Source organism: Tamandua tetradactyla, chromosome 7 (assembly GCF_023851605.1).
Source record: "Tamandua tetradactyla isolate mTamTet1 chromosome 7, mTamTet1.pri, whole genome shotgun sequence".
Classification (NCBI taxonomy): domain Eukaryota; kingdom Metazoa; phylum Chordata; class Mammalia; order Pilosa; family Myrmecophagidae; genus Tamandua; species Tamandua tetradactyla.
The window spans coordinates 85,848,864-85,863,199 of NC_135333.1; the positions used below are offsets into that span (position 1 = coordinate 85,848,864).

Consider the following 14,336-nt stretch of genomic DNA (forward strand, 5'->3'; position numbering starts at 1 on the left):
TGCTATGATTTGCTTACTGGAAAGAGCACTCTTGCAGCAATATGGAGGATGTGTCAAAGACCCTTCCAGCTTCTTGGTGAGCAGGGGGATGTTAATTTTTTATCACCCTTCTTCTGGCATTCCTTTCTCCCATTCTTTCCTTCTTTCTTTTTCTTTTTTTTTCCTGCATGTGCAGGCACCAGGAATCGAACCCTGGTCTCCAGCATGGCAGGCAAGAACCCTGCCTGCTTAGCCACCCTGTCCCACCCCTTCTAACTCTTTTTGCTCTCTATTTCCTCCTTTGATGTCAATTTCCTTTCCAGTCTTCATCTTCTTTTTTTTTTTCTGGGTCTTTCTGCCTTCCCTTTTTCTTTTTCTCCTTTTGTAGCTGCACTTCATTTCCCAGTCTCCCTCATCTCCTTTATAAGTAATGACTTATCTGATGTATGTTTTTAATTTCCCATATACACATTGCCTCTTTGCCCATTAAAGGCATTTACTGCTTCAAGAGAAAAAGGATACCACCTAGAACTAAAAAAATCATTGATTGACCTTGAGTTTCCTAAACTGATTTTGTTTTTAACTCAATTGTCTTGAAAAGCAACTTTGCCCAAAAGGGAATGGGATTGTCTAAACTTTAAAGAAAGCTTCTCTTTAATTATTGAGAACCAAAGCTTAAGGACTGAGACAAAATAAATCACAGAGTAAGGAAGAACTCAGGCTCCTCTTAAAAGAAAGTGGATACCCTTTCTACTAGGTGAAAGGAAAGGAGCCAAGGGAAAGGCAGGAGATAAGACCCTGGCAAGAAATGGAATAACCTTTAGTTGTCAAATTTAGTGACCTTACCATTTCTACCTCACCCTACCATTAGCAGCAATTGGAGTTCCAAAGCAAGAAGAGGTAACAAATGTACACAATTATGATCCCCCATTCCATATCTGTAATGTATTTTCATCACATCACTTTTATTTTGAGGTAAAAATGTAGTATTAAAAAATCTGGGTTGATGCTATTAAATCACTTTTTTTTTAGTCTTCGTTTAAAACTAAGATCATGCAAGAGTTCATATTTCTCTTTCTAAAGCATCAGTGAACTTTGTTTATATCTTGCTTTGATTTGTTTTTCATTTTTTGACTGCCAATTTATTGGCTTTTTATATGACTGTGGCTTTTGATAGAAAAAATCCTGTGCATTTTCTAATAGATAGGTTCATTGTTATGATATTAGGTGAAGGACTATCATTTGTATACTATATTGACTGAAATCCTTCGGGCAGCATGTGCTGAGAAAGGGGATAGTTCTTTGGGCTTGCTCATGGTCTCAGGCAATCCATATGCAATTGGATACTGACTCTTGATTCCAGATGTTTGCATTATTAGCAAGTCACACTGAAGGAACCTAAAAATAGGATAAAGCAAGTAAGGAAGATAAATATTGTAAAATTCTGTATCTGGAAAGAAGCTAAAAAAGCATCTATCTTGAGAATAAATCTTTCTGCTAACTTAAGGTTTTAGCCAGTGATACAGCCATCATTTCCCGCCCATGGTAATTTAACATACCTGCTCGCTTGCCCTCTTGTTCTTCATCCATGTGAGAAACATGTGCAGTCATAGTTGAATTTCTCTTTCCTTAATGTCTTGTATCATTAACGATCCATATTTCTTTTTTTTTATTTTTTTAATTTTTATTAATTAAAAAAAGAATTAACAAAACAATTAGAAATCATTCCAATCTACATGTACAATCAGTAATTCTTAATAACATCACATAGTTGCATATTCATCATTTCTTAGTACATTTGCATCGATTTAGAAAAAGAAATAAAAAGACAACAGAATAAGAATTAAAACAATAATAGAAAGAAAAAAAAAACAAAAAAAAAAAACCTATACCTCACATGCAGCTTCATTCAGTGTTTTAACATAATTGCATTACAATTGGGTAGTATTGTGCTGTCCATTTCTGAGTTTTTATATCCAGTCCCATTGTACAGTCTGTATCCCTTCAGCTCCAATTATCCCTTCTCTTTTTTTTTCTTTTTCTTTTTTTTTTTAATTAACGGAAAAAAAGAAATTAACCCAACATTTAGAGATCATACCATTCTACATATGCAATCATTAATTCTTAACATCATCACATAGATGCATGATCATCATTTCTTAGTACATATGCATTGGTTTAGAAGAACTAGCAACATAACCGAAAAAGATATAGAATGTTAATATAGAGAAAAAAATAAAAGTAATAATAGTAAAATCAAAACAAAACAAAACAAAACAAAACAAAAACCTATAGCTCAGATGTAGCTTCATTCAGTGTTTTAACATGATTACTTTACAATTAGGTATTATTGTGCTGTCCATTTTTGAGTTTTTGTATCTAGTCCTGTTACACCGTCTGTATCCCTTCAACTCCAATTGGCCATTATCTTACCCTGTTTCTACCTCCTGCTGGATTCTGTTATCAAGGACATATTCCAAATTTATTCTCGAATGTCTGTTCACATCAGTGCGACCATACAGTATTTGTCCTTTAGTTTTTGGCTAGACTCACTCAGCATAATGTTCTCTAGGTCCATCCATGTTATTACATGCTTCATAAGTTTATCCTGTCTTAAAGCTGCATAGTATTCCATTGTATGTATATACCACAGTTTGTTTAGCCACTCTTCTGTTGATGGAGATTTCGGCTGTTTACATCTCTTTGCAATTGTAAATAACGCTGCTATAAACATTGGTGTGCAAATGTCCGTTTGTGTCTTTGCCCTTAAGTCCTTTGAGTATATTCCCAGCAATGGTATTGCTGGGTCGTATGGCAATTCTATATTCAGCTTTTTGAGGAACCGCCAAACTGCCTTCCACAGTGGTTGCACCATTTGACATTCCCACCAACAGTGGATAAGTGTGCCTCTTTCTCCGCATCCTCTCCAGCACTTGTCATTTTCTGTTTTGTTGATAATGGCCATTCTGGTGGGTGTGAGATGATATCTCATTGTGGTTTTGATTTGCATTTCTCTAATGGCCAGGGACATTGAGCATCTCTTCATGTGCCTTTTGGCCATTTGTATTTCCTCTTCTGTTAGGTGTCTGTTCAAGTCTTTTTCCCATTTTGTAATTGGGTTGGCTGTCTTTTTGTTGTTGAGATGAACAATCTCTTTATAAATTCTGGATACTAGACCTTTATCTGATATATCATTTCCAAATATTGTCTCCCATTGTGAAGGCTGTCTTTCTACTTTCTTGATGAAGTTCTTTGATGCACAAAAGTGTTTAATTTTGAGGAGCTCCCATTTATTTATTTCCTTCTTCAGTGCTCTTGCTTTAGGTTTAAGGTCCATAAAACCGCCTCCAGTTGTAAGATCCATAAGATATCTCCCAACATTTTCCTCTAACTGTTTTATGGTCTTAGACCTAATGTTTAGATCTTTGATCCATTTTGAGTTAACTTTTGTATAGGGTGTGAGAGATGGGTCTTCTTTCATTCTTTTGCATATGGATATCCAGTTCTCTAGGCACCATTTATTGAAGAGACTGCTCTGTCCCAGGTGAGTTGGCTTGACTGCCTTATCAAAGATCAAATGTCCATAGATGAGAGGGTCTATATCTGAGCACTCTATTCGATTCCATTGGTCGATATATCTATCTTTATGCCAATACCATGCTGTTTTGACCACTGTGGCTTCATAATATGCCTTAAAGTCAGGCAGCGCGAGACCTCCAGCTTCGTTTTTTTTCCTCAAGATGTTTTTAGCAATTCGGGGCACCCTGCCCTTCCAGATAAATTTGCTTATTGGTTTTTCTATTTCTGAAAAATAAGTTGTTGGGATTTTGATTGGTATTGCATTGAATCTGTAGATCAATTTAGGTAGGATTGACATCTTAACTATATTTAGTCTTCCAATCCATGAACACGGTATGCCCTTCCATCTATTTAGGTCTTCTGTGATTTCTTTTAGCAGTTTTTTGTAGTTTTCTTTATATAGGTTTTTTGTCTCTTTAGTTAAATTTATTCCTAGGTATTTTATTCTTTTAGTTGCAATTGTAAATGGGATTCGTTTCTTGATTTCCCCCTCAGCTTGTTCATTACTAGTGTATAGAAATGCTACAGATTTTTGAATGTTGATCTTGTAACCTGCTACTTTGCTGTACTCATTTATTAGCTCTAGTAGTTTTGTTGTGGATTTTTCCGGGTTTTCGATGTATAGTATCATATCGTCTGCAAACAGTGATAGTTTTACTTCTTCCTTTCCAATTTTGATGCCTTGTATTTCTTTTTCTTGTCTAATTGCTCTGGCTAGAACCTCCAACACAATGTTGAATAATAGTGGTGATAGTGGACATCCTTGTCTTGTTCCTGATCTTAGGGGGAAAGTTTTCAATTTTTCCTCATTGAGGATGATATTAGCTGTGGGTTTTTCATATATTCCCTCTATCATTTTAAGGAAGTTCCCTTGTATTCCTATCTTTTGAAGTGTTTTCAACAGGAAAGGATGTTGAATCTTGTCGAATGCCTTCTCTGCATCAATTGAGATGATCATGTGATTTTTCTGCTTTGATTTGTTGATATGGTGTATTACATTAATTGATTTTCTTATGTTGAACCATCCTTGCATACCTGGGATGAATCCTACTTGGTCATGATGTATAATTCTTTTAATGTGCTGTTGGATATGATTTGCTAGAATTTTATTGAGGATTTTTGCATCTGTATTCATTAGAGAGATTGGTCTGTAGTTTTCTTTTTTTGTAATATCTTTGCCTGGTTTTGGTATGAGGGTGATGTTGGCTTCATAGAATGAATTAGGCAGTTTTCCCTCCACTTCGATTTTTTTGAAGAGTTTGAGGAGAATTGGTACTAATTCTTTCTGGAACGTTTGGTAGAATTCACATGTGAAGCCATCTGGTCCTGGACTTTTCTTTTTAGGTAGCTTTTGAATGACTAATTCAATTTCTTTACTTGTGATTGGTTTGTTGAGGTCATCTATGTCTTCTTGAGTCAAAGTTGGTTGTTCATGTCTTTCCAGGAACCCGTCCATTTCATCTAAATTGTTGTATTTATTAGCGTAAAGTTGTTCATAGTATCCTGTTATTACCTCCTTTATTTCTGTGAGGTCAGTAGTTATGTCTCCTCTTCCATTTCTGATCTTATTTATTTGCATCCTCTCTCTTCTTCTTTTTGTCAATCTTGATAGGGGCCCATCAATCTTATTGATTTTCTCATAGAACCAACTTCTGGTCTTATTGATTTTCTCTACTGTTTTCATATTTTCAATTTCATTTATTTCTGCTCTGATCTTTGTTATTTCTTTCCTTTTGCTTGCTTTGGGATTAGTTTGCTGTTCTTTCTCCAGTTCTTCCAAGTGGACAGTTAATTCCTGCATTTTTGCCTTTTCTTCTTTTCTGATATAGGCATTTAGGGCAATAAATTTCCCTCTTAGCACTGCCTTTGCTGCATCCCATAAGTTTTGATATGTTGTGTTTTCATTTTCATTTGCCTCGAGGTATTTACTAATTTCTCTTGCAATTTCTTCTTTGACCCACTCGTTGTTTAAGAGTGTGTTGTTGAGCCTCCAGGTATTTGTGAATTTTCTGGCATTCCGCCTATTATTGATTTCCAACTTCATTCCTTTATGATCCGAGAAAGTGTTGTGTATGATTTCAATCTTTTAAAATTTGTTAAGACTTGCTTTGTGACCCAGCATATGGTCTATCTTTGAGAATGATCCATGAGCACTTGAGAAAAAGGTGTATCCTGCTGTTGTGGGATATAATGTCCTATAAATGTCTGTTAAGTCTAGCTCATTTATAGTAATATTCAGATTCTCTATTTCTTTATTGATCCTCTGTCTAGATGTTCTGTCCATTGATGAGAGTGGGGAATTGAAGTCTCCAACTATTATGGTATTTGTGTCTATTTCCCTTTTCAGTGTTTGCAGTGTATTCCTCACGTATTTTGGGGCATTCTGGTTCGGTGCAGAAATATTTATGATTGTTATGTCTTCTTGTTTAATTGTTCCTTTTATTAGCAGATAGTGTCCTTCTTTGTCTCTTTTAACTGTTTTACATTTGAAGTCTAATTTGTTGGATATTAGTATAGCCACTCCTGCTATTTTCTGGTTGTTATTTGCATGAAATATCTTTTCCCAACCTTTCACTTTCAACCTATGTTTATCTTTGGGTCTAAGATGTGTTTCCTGTAGACAGCATATAGAAGGATCCTGTTTTTTAATCCATTCTGCCAATCTATGTCTTTTGATTGGGGAATTCGGTCCATTAACATTTAGTGTTATTACTGTTTGGATAATATTTTCCTCTGCCATTTTGCCTTTTGTATTATATATATCATATCTGACTTTCCTTCTTTCTACACTCTTCTCCATACCTCTCTCTTCTGTCTTTTCGCATCTGACTCTAGTGCTCCCTTTAGTATTTCTTGCAGAGCTGGTCTCTTGGTCACAAATTCTCTCAGTGACTTTTTGTCTGAGAATGTTTTAATTTCTCCCTCATTTTTGAAGGACAATTTTGCTGGATATAGGAGTCTTGGTTGGCAGTTTTTCTCTTTTAGTAATTTAAATATATCATCCCACTGTCTTCTAGCCTCCATGGTTTCTGCTGAGAAATCTATACATAGTCTTATTGGGTTTCCCTTGTATGTGATGGATTGTTTTTTTCTTGCTGCTTTCAAGATCCTCTCTTTCTCTTTGACCTCTGACGTTCTAACTAGTAAGTGTCTCGGAGAACGCCTGTTTGGGTCTAATCTCTTTTGGGTGCGCTGCATTTCTTGGATCTGTAATTTTAGGTCTTTCATAAGAGTTGGGAAATTTTCAGTGAAAATTTCTTCCATTAGTTTTTCTCCTCCTTTTCCCTTCCCTTCTCCTTCTGGGACACCCACAACACGTATATTTGTGCGTATTGAACACAAAAATTTGTGTTCAAATTTTTCCATTCTTTTCCCGATAGTTTCTGTTTGTTTTTGGAATTCAGATGTTCCATCCTCCAAATCACTAATTCTATCTTCTGTCTCTTTGAATCTATCATTGTAGGTATCCATTGTTTTTTCTATCTTTTCTACTTTGTCCTTCACTTCCATAAGTTCTGCGATTTGTTTTTTCAGTTTTTCTATTTCATCTTTATGTTCAGCCCATGTCTTCTTCATGTCCTCCCTCAATTTATCGATTTCGTTTTTGAAGAGGTTTTCCATTTCTTTCGTATATTTAGCATTAGTTGTCTCAGCTCCTGTGTCTCATTTGAACTATTGGTTTGTTCCTTTGACTGGGCCATATTTTCAATTATTTGAGCGTGATCCGTTATCTTCTGTTGGCGTCTGCGCATTTAGACAGATTTCCCTGGGTACTGGATCCAAAAGTTTGGAAGATTTTCCTGTGAAATCTCTGGGTTCTGTTTTTCTTATCCTGCCCAGTAGGTGGCGCTCGTGGCACACGTTTGTCTGCGGGTCCCACCAGTAAAAGGTGCTGTGGGACCTTAAACTTTGGAAAACTCTCGCCGTCCGGGGGGTTCGCTAGCCGAAGCGGCTTGAGCCGGCCCGGGGTCCGAACGCAGGGAGGGTTGCTGGTCACCGCAGCCCGGGAAAGAGCCCGTCCGAATTTCCTAGTCGGCCCTGGGCGACAAGCGTGGCGGGAGGACGCCAGCGGCAGCAGCCCACCCGAGAGAGTGCACGTTCCCCGGGAGTCACGGGTTTGGAAGGGGCCTCCCCCACCCGTCACCGTTCTCCGCAGCCTGGGGATTTCCGATCCAATTCTCTCAGTTGGTCCGGGGGGCTGCACGTGGTCTGGGCGCCAGCCACCTTGGTTTCAGGGGACTGCCTCTCCAATTCTCCCAGCCGGCCCAGGAAGGGGGAAGGGAGTAACTCCGGCCGCTTGCCACCCCGCCCGGTGAGGCCCGCGCGCCTCGGCGATCTCACCCGAGCTGCTTCTCTCAGCCAGCCAGCCGTTCCAGGATGGGGTACGCTGTCTTTTTTATCTCTGTTGTGGCTTTGGGCGCTTTCTGTATCGTTTCTACTCCCCTAGTAGCTGTCCTGGAGAAGAAACTAAGATCCGCGCGTCTTACTAAGCCACCATCTTCCAGGAACAACGATCCATATTTCAAACACAATATATATGACCTTTATATAGCTCCTCAGTTTTCCATATGTTCATCCTCATGAATATATATTCATATATTTCATGAACTACTAAAGTATATTATGTACTTTTGGGGGAGATGATGATGAACAAAAGGCTGCCTCAGAAAAAGTTCTTGCCTTCAAGGAGAGAAAAAAACCACATATGCCCAAGTCCATTAGCAGGCCTGAAAACTCAGAGATGGTAAGAACAATAAACATCAAGGGGACAAGGGATGCTAAGTTGGTAGCAAGTGGTTTATGGGATATCTCTTTACTTCATAGAGTAATAGTTTCACCTAAACTACCAAAGGGTAGATTTTCTAGCCCTACAGCTTCTGTGTATAATCCTGAAAGTGGTCCCTTAGGAAGTGCCAGAAGAAGCTGGCAAAATTTTTTAAGGATTGGTTCTCTGGAGATCCCATTTGGGTTGCCATGTTTTTTCTTGAATACATTTTTGTTTTCTTGAGGGCAAATCATGTAGAGGAGGTGACGAGACTTTGGGGGCTACACATTTCCAAACAACCACCTAATATGATATAGAACTATTTCTAGAAGGGGCACTTCCTACCCATGCTACCCATCCCATGGCTGAGGTTATAGCTGCTGGCATCATAGTCTGAGGAGCCTGCGGTACACACTCAAGCATCTGGGCATATGCTTAGGAGGACCCTGATATATGAAGGAGGTGGATGGAGGTGAACATGATGCTTTTCTCCCCAATTTACTTGGCAGAATTATAACCAGGCTAGCATTACAGAAAGTCAGATCAACATTGTAGAAAGTCCCTTGAGTACCACAAGCCTAGTAATTCTAAATTTTCCAAAGTGGACTTGTTTTTTAACTACTGACATTTAAATATAAATACATACAAAATACTTAAGAATTATATAAAATGGAAAAGATTGATAATATTTACTAGCTAAAGGGGCTTATAGTGTGATATTTGTATTTAAATTCAAGTTATAAAGAAAGTCTTCCAAAAGAATGGTAATTTTAAGCAAGTTCTAGTTGGAAAACTTGGCAGAGACCCAAGTGATGAAAATAAAGACAGTTATGGGTAGAGAAGATAGCATGAAAGAATGTGTTAAAAGGCAGAAACAATGGGAAAAATGGAAGATAATACACCTAAACATATTTGGTTTGCTCTCTAGGCTTTTGACTTAAATGGAAAAATGAAGCCAGTATCCTACAAAATCCACTCAAACTTGACTCCTGAAGTGGGTCCTTTTATTGTAGTGAATGGGGACCTGGGGAAAGATATTAGAGCAGCATTAGATATGATGGTAAGGTTTTGAGGAAGAATGTACACATAGTCAGTTTGTAGCAGGCAGACCCTGTTTGCCCAAGCCATTTCCTCTCATAGCAGGCAGACCCGTTTACTCAGGCCATTTCCCCTTAGAGAAGTCTCCCTCGCCCTGGGAATGGTTGAAACTGCACATCGACAGGATAAGAAAAGTTCCTGTAGAGACCCCGCCCCTTCTGTACATCGGCATGTAGCCAAGCTCTTCCCTTAAAACCCTGTGACAACCCTTGTTGGGGCTCAGACTTTCAGAGGCTACTTGGCTGAGCCCTATGTGTATAGACTTATAAAACCTACTTCCTGAAACTTCACAGCCTTGACCCCGGTTTGTTGTTTTCACGTAATGTTCCTGGAGACTTGTAGCCTTGTTCCTGGTTTCGCACAACAGGTTTACAGTTTACTGATGGACGATAAAAAGGAATTATTGAACAGCCAATTATTTTCTCATAATTTGCTTTTAAACTTTCTTCTTTATATGATCATATTTCTTCCCTTTACCTTTTATTGCCACAAAATTTAACAATCTTTCTAGTTTTTGGTGATTGGCTTTGTTTTTCAAGTAGGAAAAATGGTCCAGGAAAGAATGTAAATGAAGGTGGCCAGAATATATGTTAAAAACTTTCATCAGGTTTCATGTGTTTGCTTGAGACATGTATTCAGCTAATAAAGATAACTTTTCATTCAATTAAACAATTGAAATACTCAAGTTTTGGAAAGAAAAGTAAAATCTTGTACTTGTCAATCAAAATCAGAATTTTAGTGAGACTCACTATAAAGCTGAAACTGTTGATAACTGAAATATATATTAATTGCTTACATCTCCAACTGATCTGACTATAAAATTGGGAAATCATAATGTAACTGACTAAATGATTTTAATTGGCTGATTGAATATCAGCCACTGAGGTACCTGACTGTGCTAATGATTGAGCAATAATTTGTGATTTTTTTTTCTCCTTTTAAAAATTCCAAACAGAAAAATATCATCTTATGTAAATTACAAGTGGGCCTCCAAATGCATTTTGATCATTACTTTTGAAGGAGATACCTGGAACTTTGGGGAGCTGTCTCTGTTTTTCAGCTGCTTATAGAGCAAAGTATTTCTTTTTTTCATTCAAAGATAAACTGATTTGGAAGTTCGAAAGGCATATAAATGTCTCTGCAGTTACATTTGGCTCCTGCAAAATGTGAACTGTTAATTTTCCATTCATTTTGGTCATTCTTTTTTGTTATTCAGAAGGTTGTCCAGACAGGAATTTATTTTCTTGGTTCCTCAACCCTACATATGCAAATAATAATAGCAAGCTCTCATACAGCCATGTTAGAAACTGCTGTAAATGGTTTACATTTCATAACATATTTATTCTGTACAAGTTTATTAAACAGGAGCTATTGTTATTACCATTTTACAGATGAGGAAACTAACTTTCCTAATAGCTAGCTATCTCACAGATCCTTCTTCCCTTCTTTCCTCCAACACACATACTATTGACAACTCAAGGTCTGTATAAATTTAATCCTCCACATATCCCTGACTCCCAACATAGAAATCTTCCCCTGACCTATATGTCCTATATGCATTTTTAATGCAGTATTATTGAGATATATTATATTCACATACCATAAAATCATCCAAATTATACTGTCAGTGGTTCACAGTATCATCACATAGCTGTGCATTAATCATCACAATAAATTTTGAACATTTTCATTTCTCCAAAGAAAAGAATAAAAGTAAAAATAAAAGTGAAAAAGAACACCCAAATCATCCCATAACTCCCCTACCCCTGTTCTCTGTTTATTTTTGTCTCTGATTTTTTCTTACTCATCTGTCCATACACTGGATAAAGGGAGTATCAGTCACAAGGTTTTCACAATCACATGGTCATACTTTAAAGACTTGTTAGTTATACAATCATTTTCAAGAATCAAGGCTATTGGATTACAGTTCAACAGTTTCAGGTATTTCCCTCTAGCTACTCCAATATGCAAAAACCTGAACGGGTATATCTATATACTTCATAATAATAACCTCCAGAAAGACCTCCCAGCTCTATTTGAAATCTCTCAGCCACTGATATTTTGTTTCATTTCTCTTCCCTCTTCTGGTCCAGAAGCCTTTCTCACTCCCACAATGCCAAGGCAAGGCTCATCCCCAGCAGTCATGTCCCACGTTTCCAGGGAGATTTACATCTGGGAGTCATGTCCCACATAGTGGGGGTGAGAAGTGCGTTCACCTGCTGAGTTGGCTTAGAAAGAGAGGCTACATCTGAGCAACAAAAGACATTCTCTGGAGGGTGACTCATAGACATGATCATTAAGTAGGCTGAGCGTCTCCTTTGCAAGAATAAGTTTAACAAGGGCAATTCCCAAGGTTGAGGGCTTGTCCCATCAAACTGGCAATCCCCAATGATTGTGAAAATATCAGGTCTTCCCCTGGTGGGGAAGTTTAATATGTCCACCTCTTTCCCCAGCCCTCAAGTGGACTTTGCAAATAGTTTTTAATCTTCTGCCCAGATTACTCAGGGATGTATCAGGGCATCCCACCAACCTGTACAAACCAACAAGGTCTACTCCCTGTTCAAGGTTCAGTGTAATTACAGTGGTGAATAAGCTGACCGTACAAGTTAGATTAGATAGTGTGCTACTGAAAATATAATTTTTGCACCAAATAAACATTCCTTTCTTTAGTCTCACACAGAAGTTGAAGTTTTAAGATACAGTTAATATCATCCTTTACATTTTAGTCTGCTTTACCTTAGTCCTACACAGATCTAATATACCTCTAATAGAAGACTGGTCACTTTCTATTTTTAACAGTTGCTATATGGGGTGATACTGACTTTCATAGCTTCAGAGCTCTAACCCTGAGTCTCAGGTGTCACGCAAATACCCAAAGTTCCGAGGAATGACCAGAGAGCTCAAAATCTCAGAATTTAGAAATAACAGTTACAACTGCAGAATAGATGTGACTGCTGTAAGAGTTTACAATCTAGGAAACTTTGCAATAGGCCTTCACCTGTTAACCTATGCTCTTGAATTCACTTCCCAGAGTTTGCACATTATTGTTAGTCCATATTAGTGAGGCATAATAATATTTCTCTTTTCATTTCTGGCTTTTTTCATTCAACACACTGTCCTCAAGTTTTGTTCACCTAGTTGCACATCTCATGACTTCATTCCTTCTTGCAGCTGTTCAATAGTATATTGTATGTATAGACCACAGCTCCCCCTCCAGTCTTCAGTTGATGTACCCTTACTTTACCTCCATCTGTTGTAAATCTTGAGTACTGCTGCCATAAACATCAGTGTGCAAATGTCCATTCATATCCTGCTCTCAGTTCCTCTGGGTGTAAATGTAACTATGGGGTTGCAGGATCATAATGGCAACCCCAACCCTAGCCTCTTGTGGAACCACCACACTGCCCTCCAGAGGGACTGGACCACTTTCCTTCCCTATCAACAGTGAATAGGTACAGCTCTCTCTCCACATTTTCTCCAACACGTGTTATCTCTCTGTTCATTTTTAAACAGTTTTATTCACACATCATACAATTTAAACTGATAGCCCTCTACTTCTTCAATTTGGGATATGTAGGGTCCCTCTCCAGTCCATATCCTCCTCCAGATTTCTGACCAATTCAGAATTGTTCTTTTTTAAGCCTGACTCATCAAAGAGAGATTTTTCAGTAGCTGCTTTACATTGCCACGTTGATGATGTCGCAGTGTTGATGACGTTGCAATATTAATGACATCACCCCCCTTTGGTCATTATTGACTCAAGAAAATAAAATTATTTTAAAAATTCAAGTTAGAAGAGACTGAAATACTATGTTCTCTACCCTTTCTTTTTTTTCATAGAAGAAATTGGAAACCAAAGAGCTGAAGTGAAGAAATCGAAGTTACAGTTAATAGTTGCAGAACTCTGCCATGTAAATATATTTCAAATAATTCTCCATAAAATTTAAACTCCTTAGTTGAGCACCTGATAACCCATCAGGATCTGACTGTTCATTCTTTTCTAGCCTCATTTCAGTCCAACAGTACTGGATTATTGTAACTACGCAAATATGTGATGTTATCTATGCTTTGCATATAATACTGTCTAGCTAACGACTACACTTTTTTTCTCCTGGGAAACATTCCCTGTCTTATGAAACTGATTTCCATGCCCCACCTCTTTTTTTCTGTGTTTCTGTGGCACCTACACATTTTTCATTGTAGTCTAACCATACTCTATTTTTAATCCCTCACTAGACAATTGCTACTTCAGTGTGGGGGTCATCACCTATTTGAATTTGTGTAACAATAAAAACAGTGAAAATCCTAATGATAATAGTGAACATTTATTGAAAGCTTACAATGAGTAGGCACTGTTCTAATTGTTTTGTTGGTATTAACTCATTCCATGGCACAATACTTGACACAGAAACCCCCAAGAAGAAGTAATTGGTTGGTTGTTTAATGCATACATGCTGGAGTGAAGTTGGTGCTAGAATGCCAGCCTCAGTAATTCCAAATCTAAAGATTTTGGTAGATTTTACTGGTGTTTACCTAAAATCCGGATGGATGGAATTAGAAGAGGCTCTCTGGTTGCCCTTCTCCTGAAGATGTTTGAATCTTCCAGATATTTGAATCTAGAGAGAGTGGAACATGCACAAATCTTACTGGTACAAAGTCAACTCGGCTTAGAGAAACCAGATACTCAGGAAGACAGTATTCCTTGTAGTGACAACATGGTTCATTATAAGAGTTTTCTCCATAGATTGGAAACCATTTCATGGCTATTATAGATAAATAGCAAGCTTATTCTCTAAAATTTAAGCCAACTTCTTCATATCTGCAAGACCTCATGTGTTAAATGAAATTCACCAGAGTTCGGCTTCCCTTTTGCCCTTGATTTTCTGTATTTCAGTGAGATTAGGTATTTACAGTT

At 37.7% G+C, this 14,336-nt stretch overlaps 1 long non-coding RNA gene across 2 annotated transcripts in view; it reads left to right on the plus strand.

Moving 5' to 3' along the window:
• The window catches only part of LOC143691591 (uncharacterized), a 208,645-nt gene extending 195,022 nt beyond the window's left edge, over positions 1-13,623 (plus strand). For both annotated transcript variants that reach the window (XR_013179587.1, XR_013179588.1), the window contains exon 3: positions 13,262-13,623. This is a non-coding gene — a long non-coding RNA (uncharacterized LOC143691591). The remainder of the gene's footprint in view (positions 1-13,261) is intronic.
• Positions 13,624-14,336: the final 713 nt, after the last annotated feature.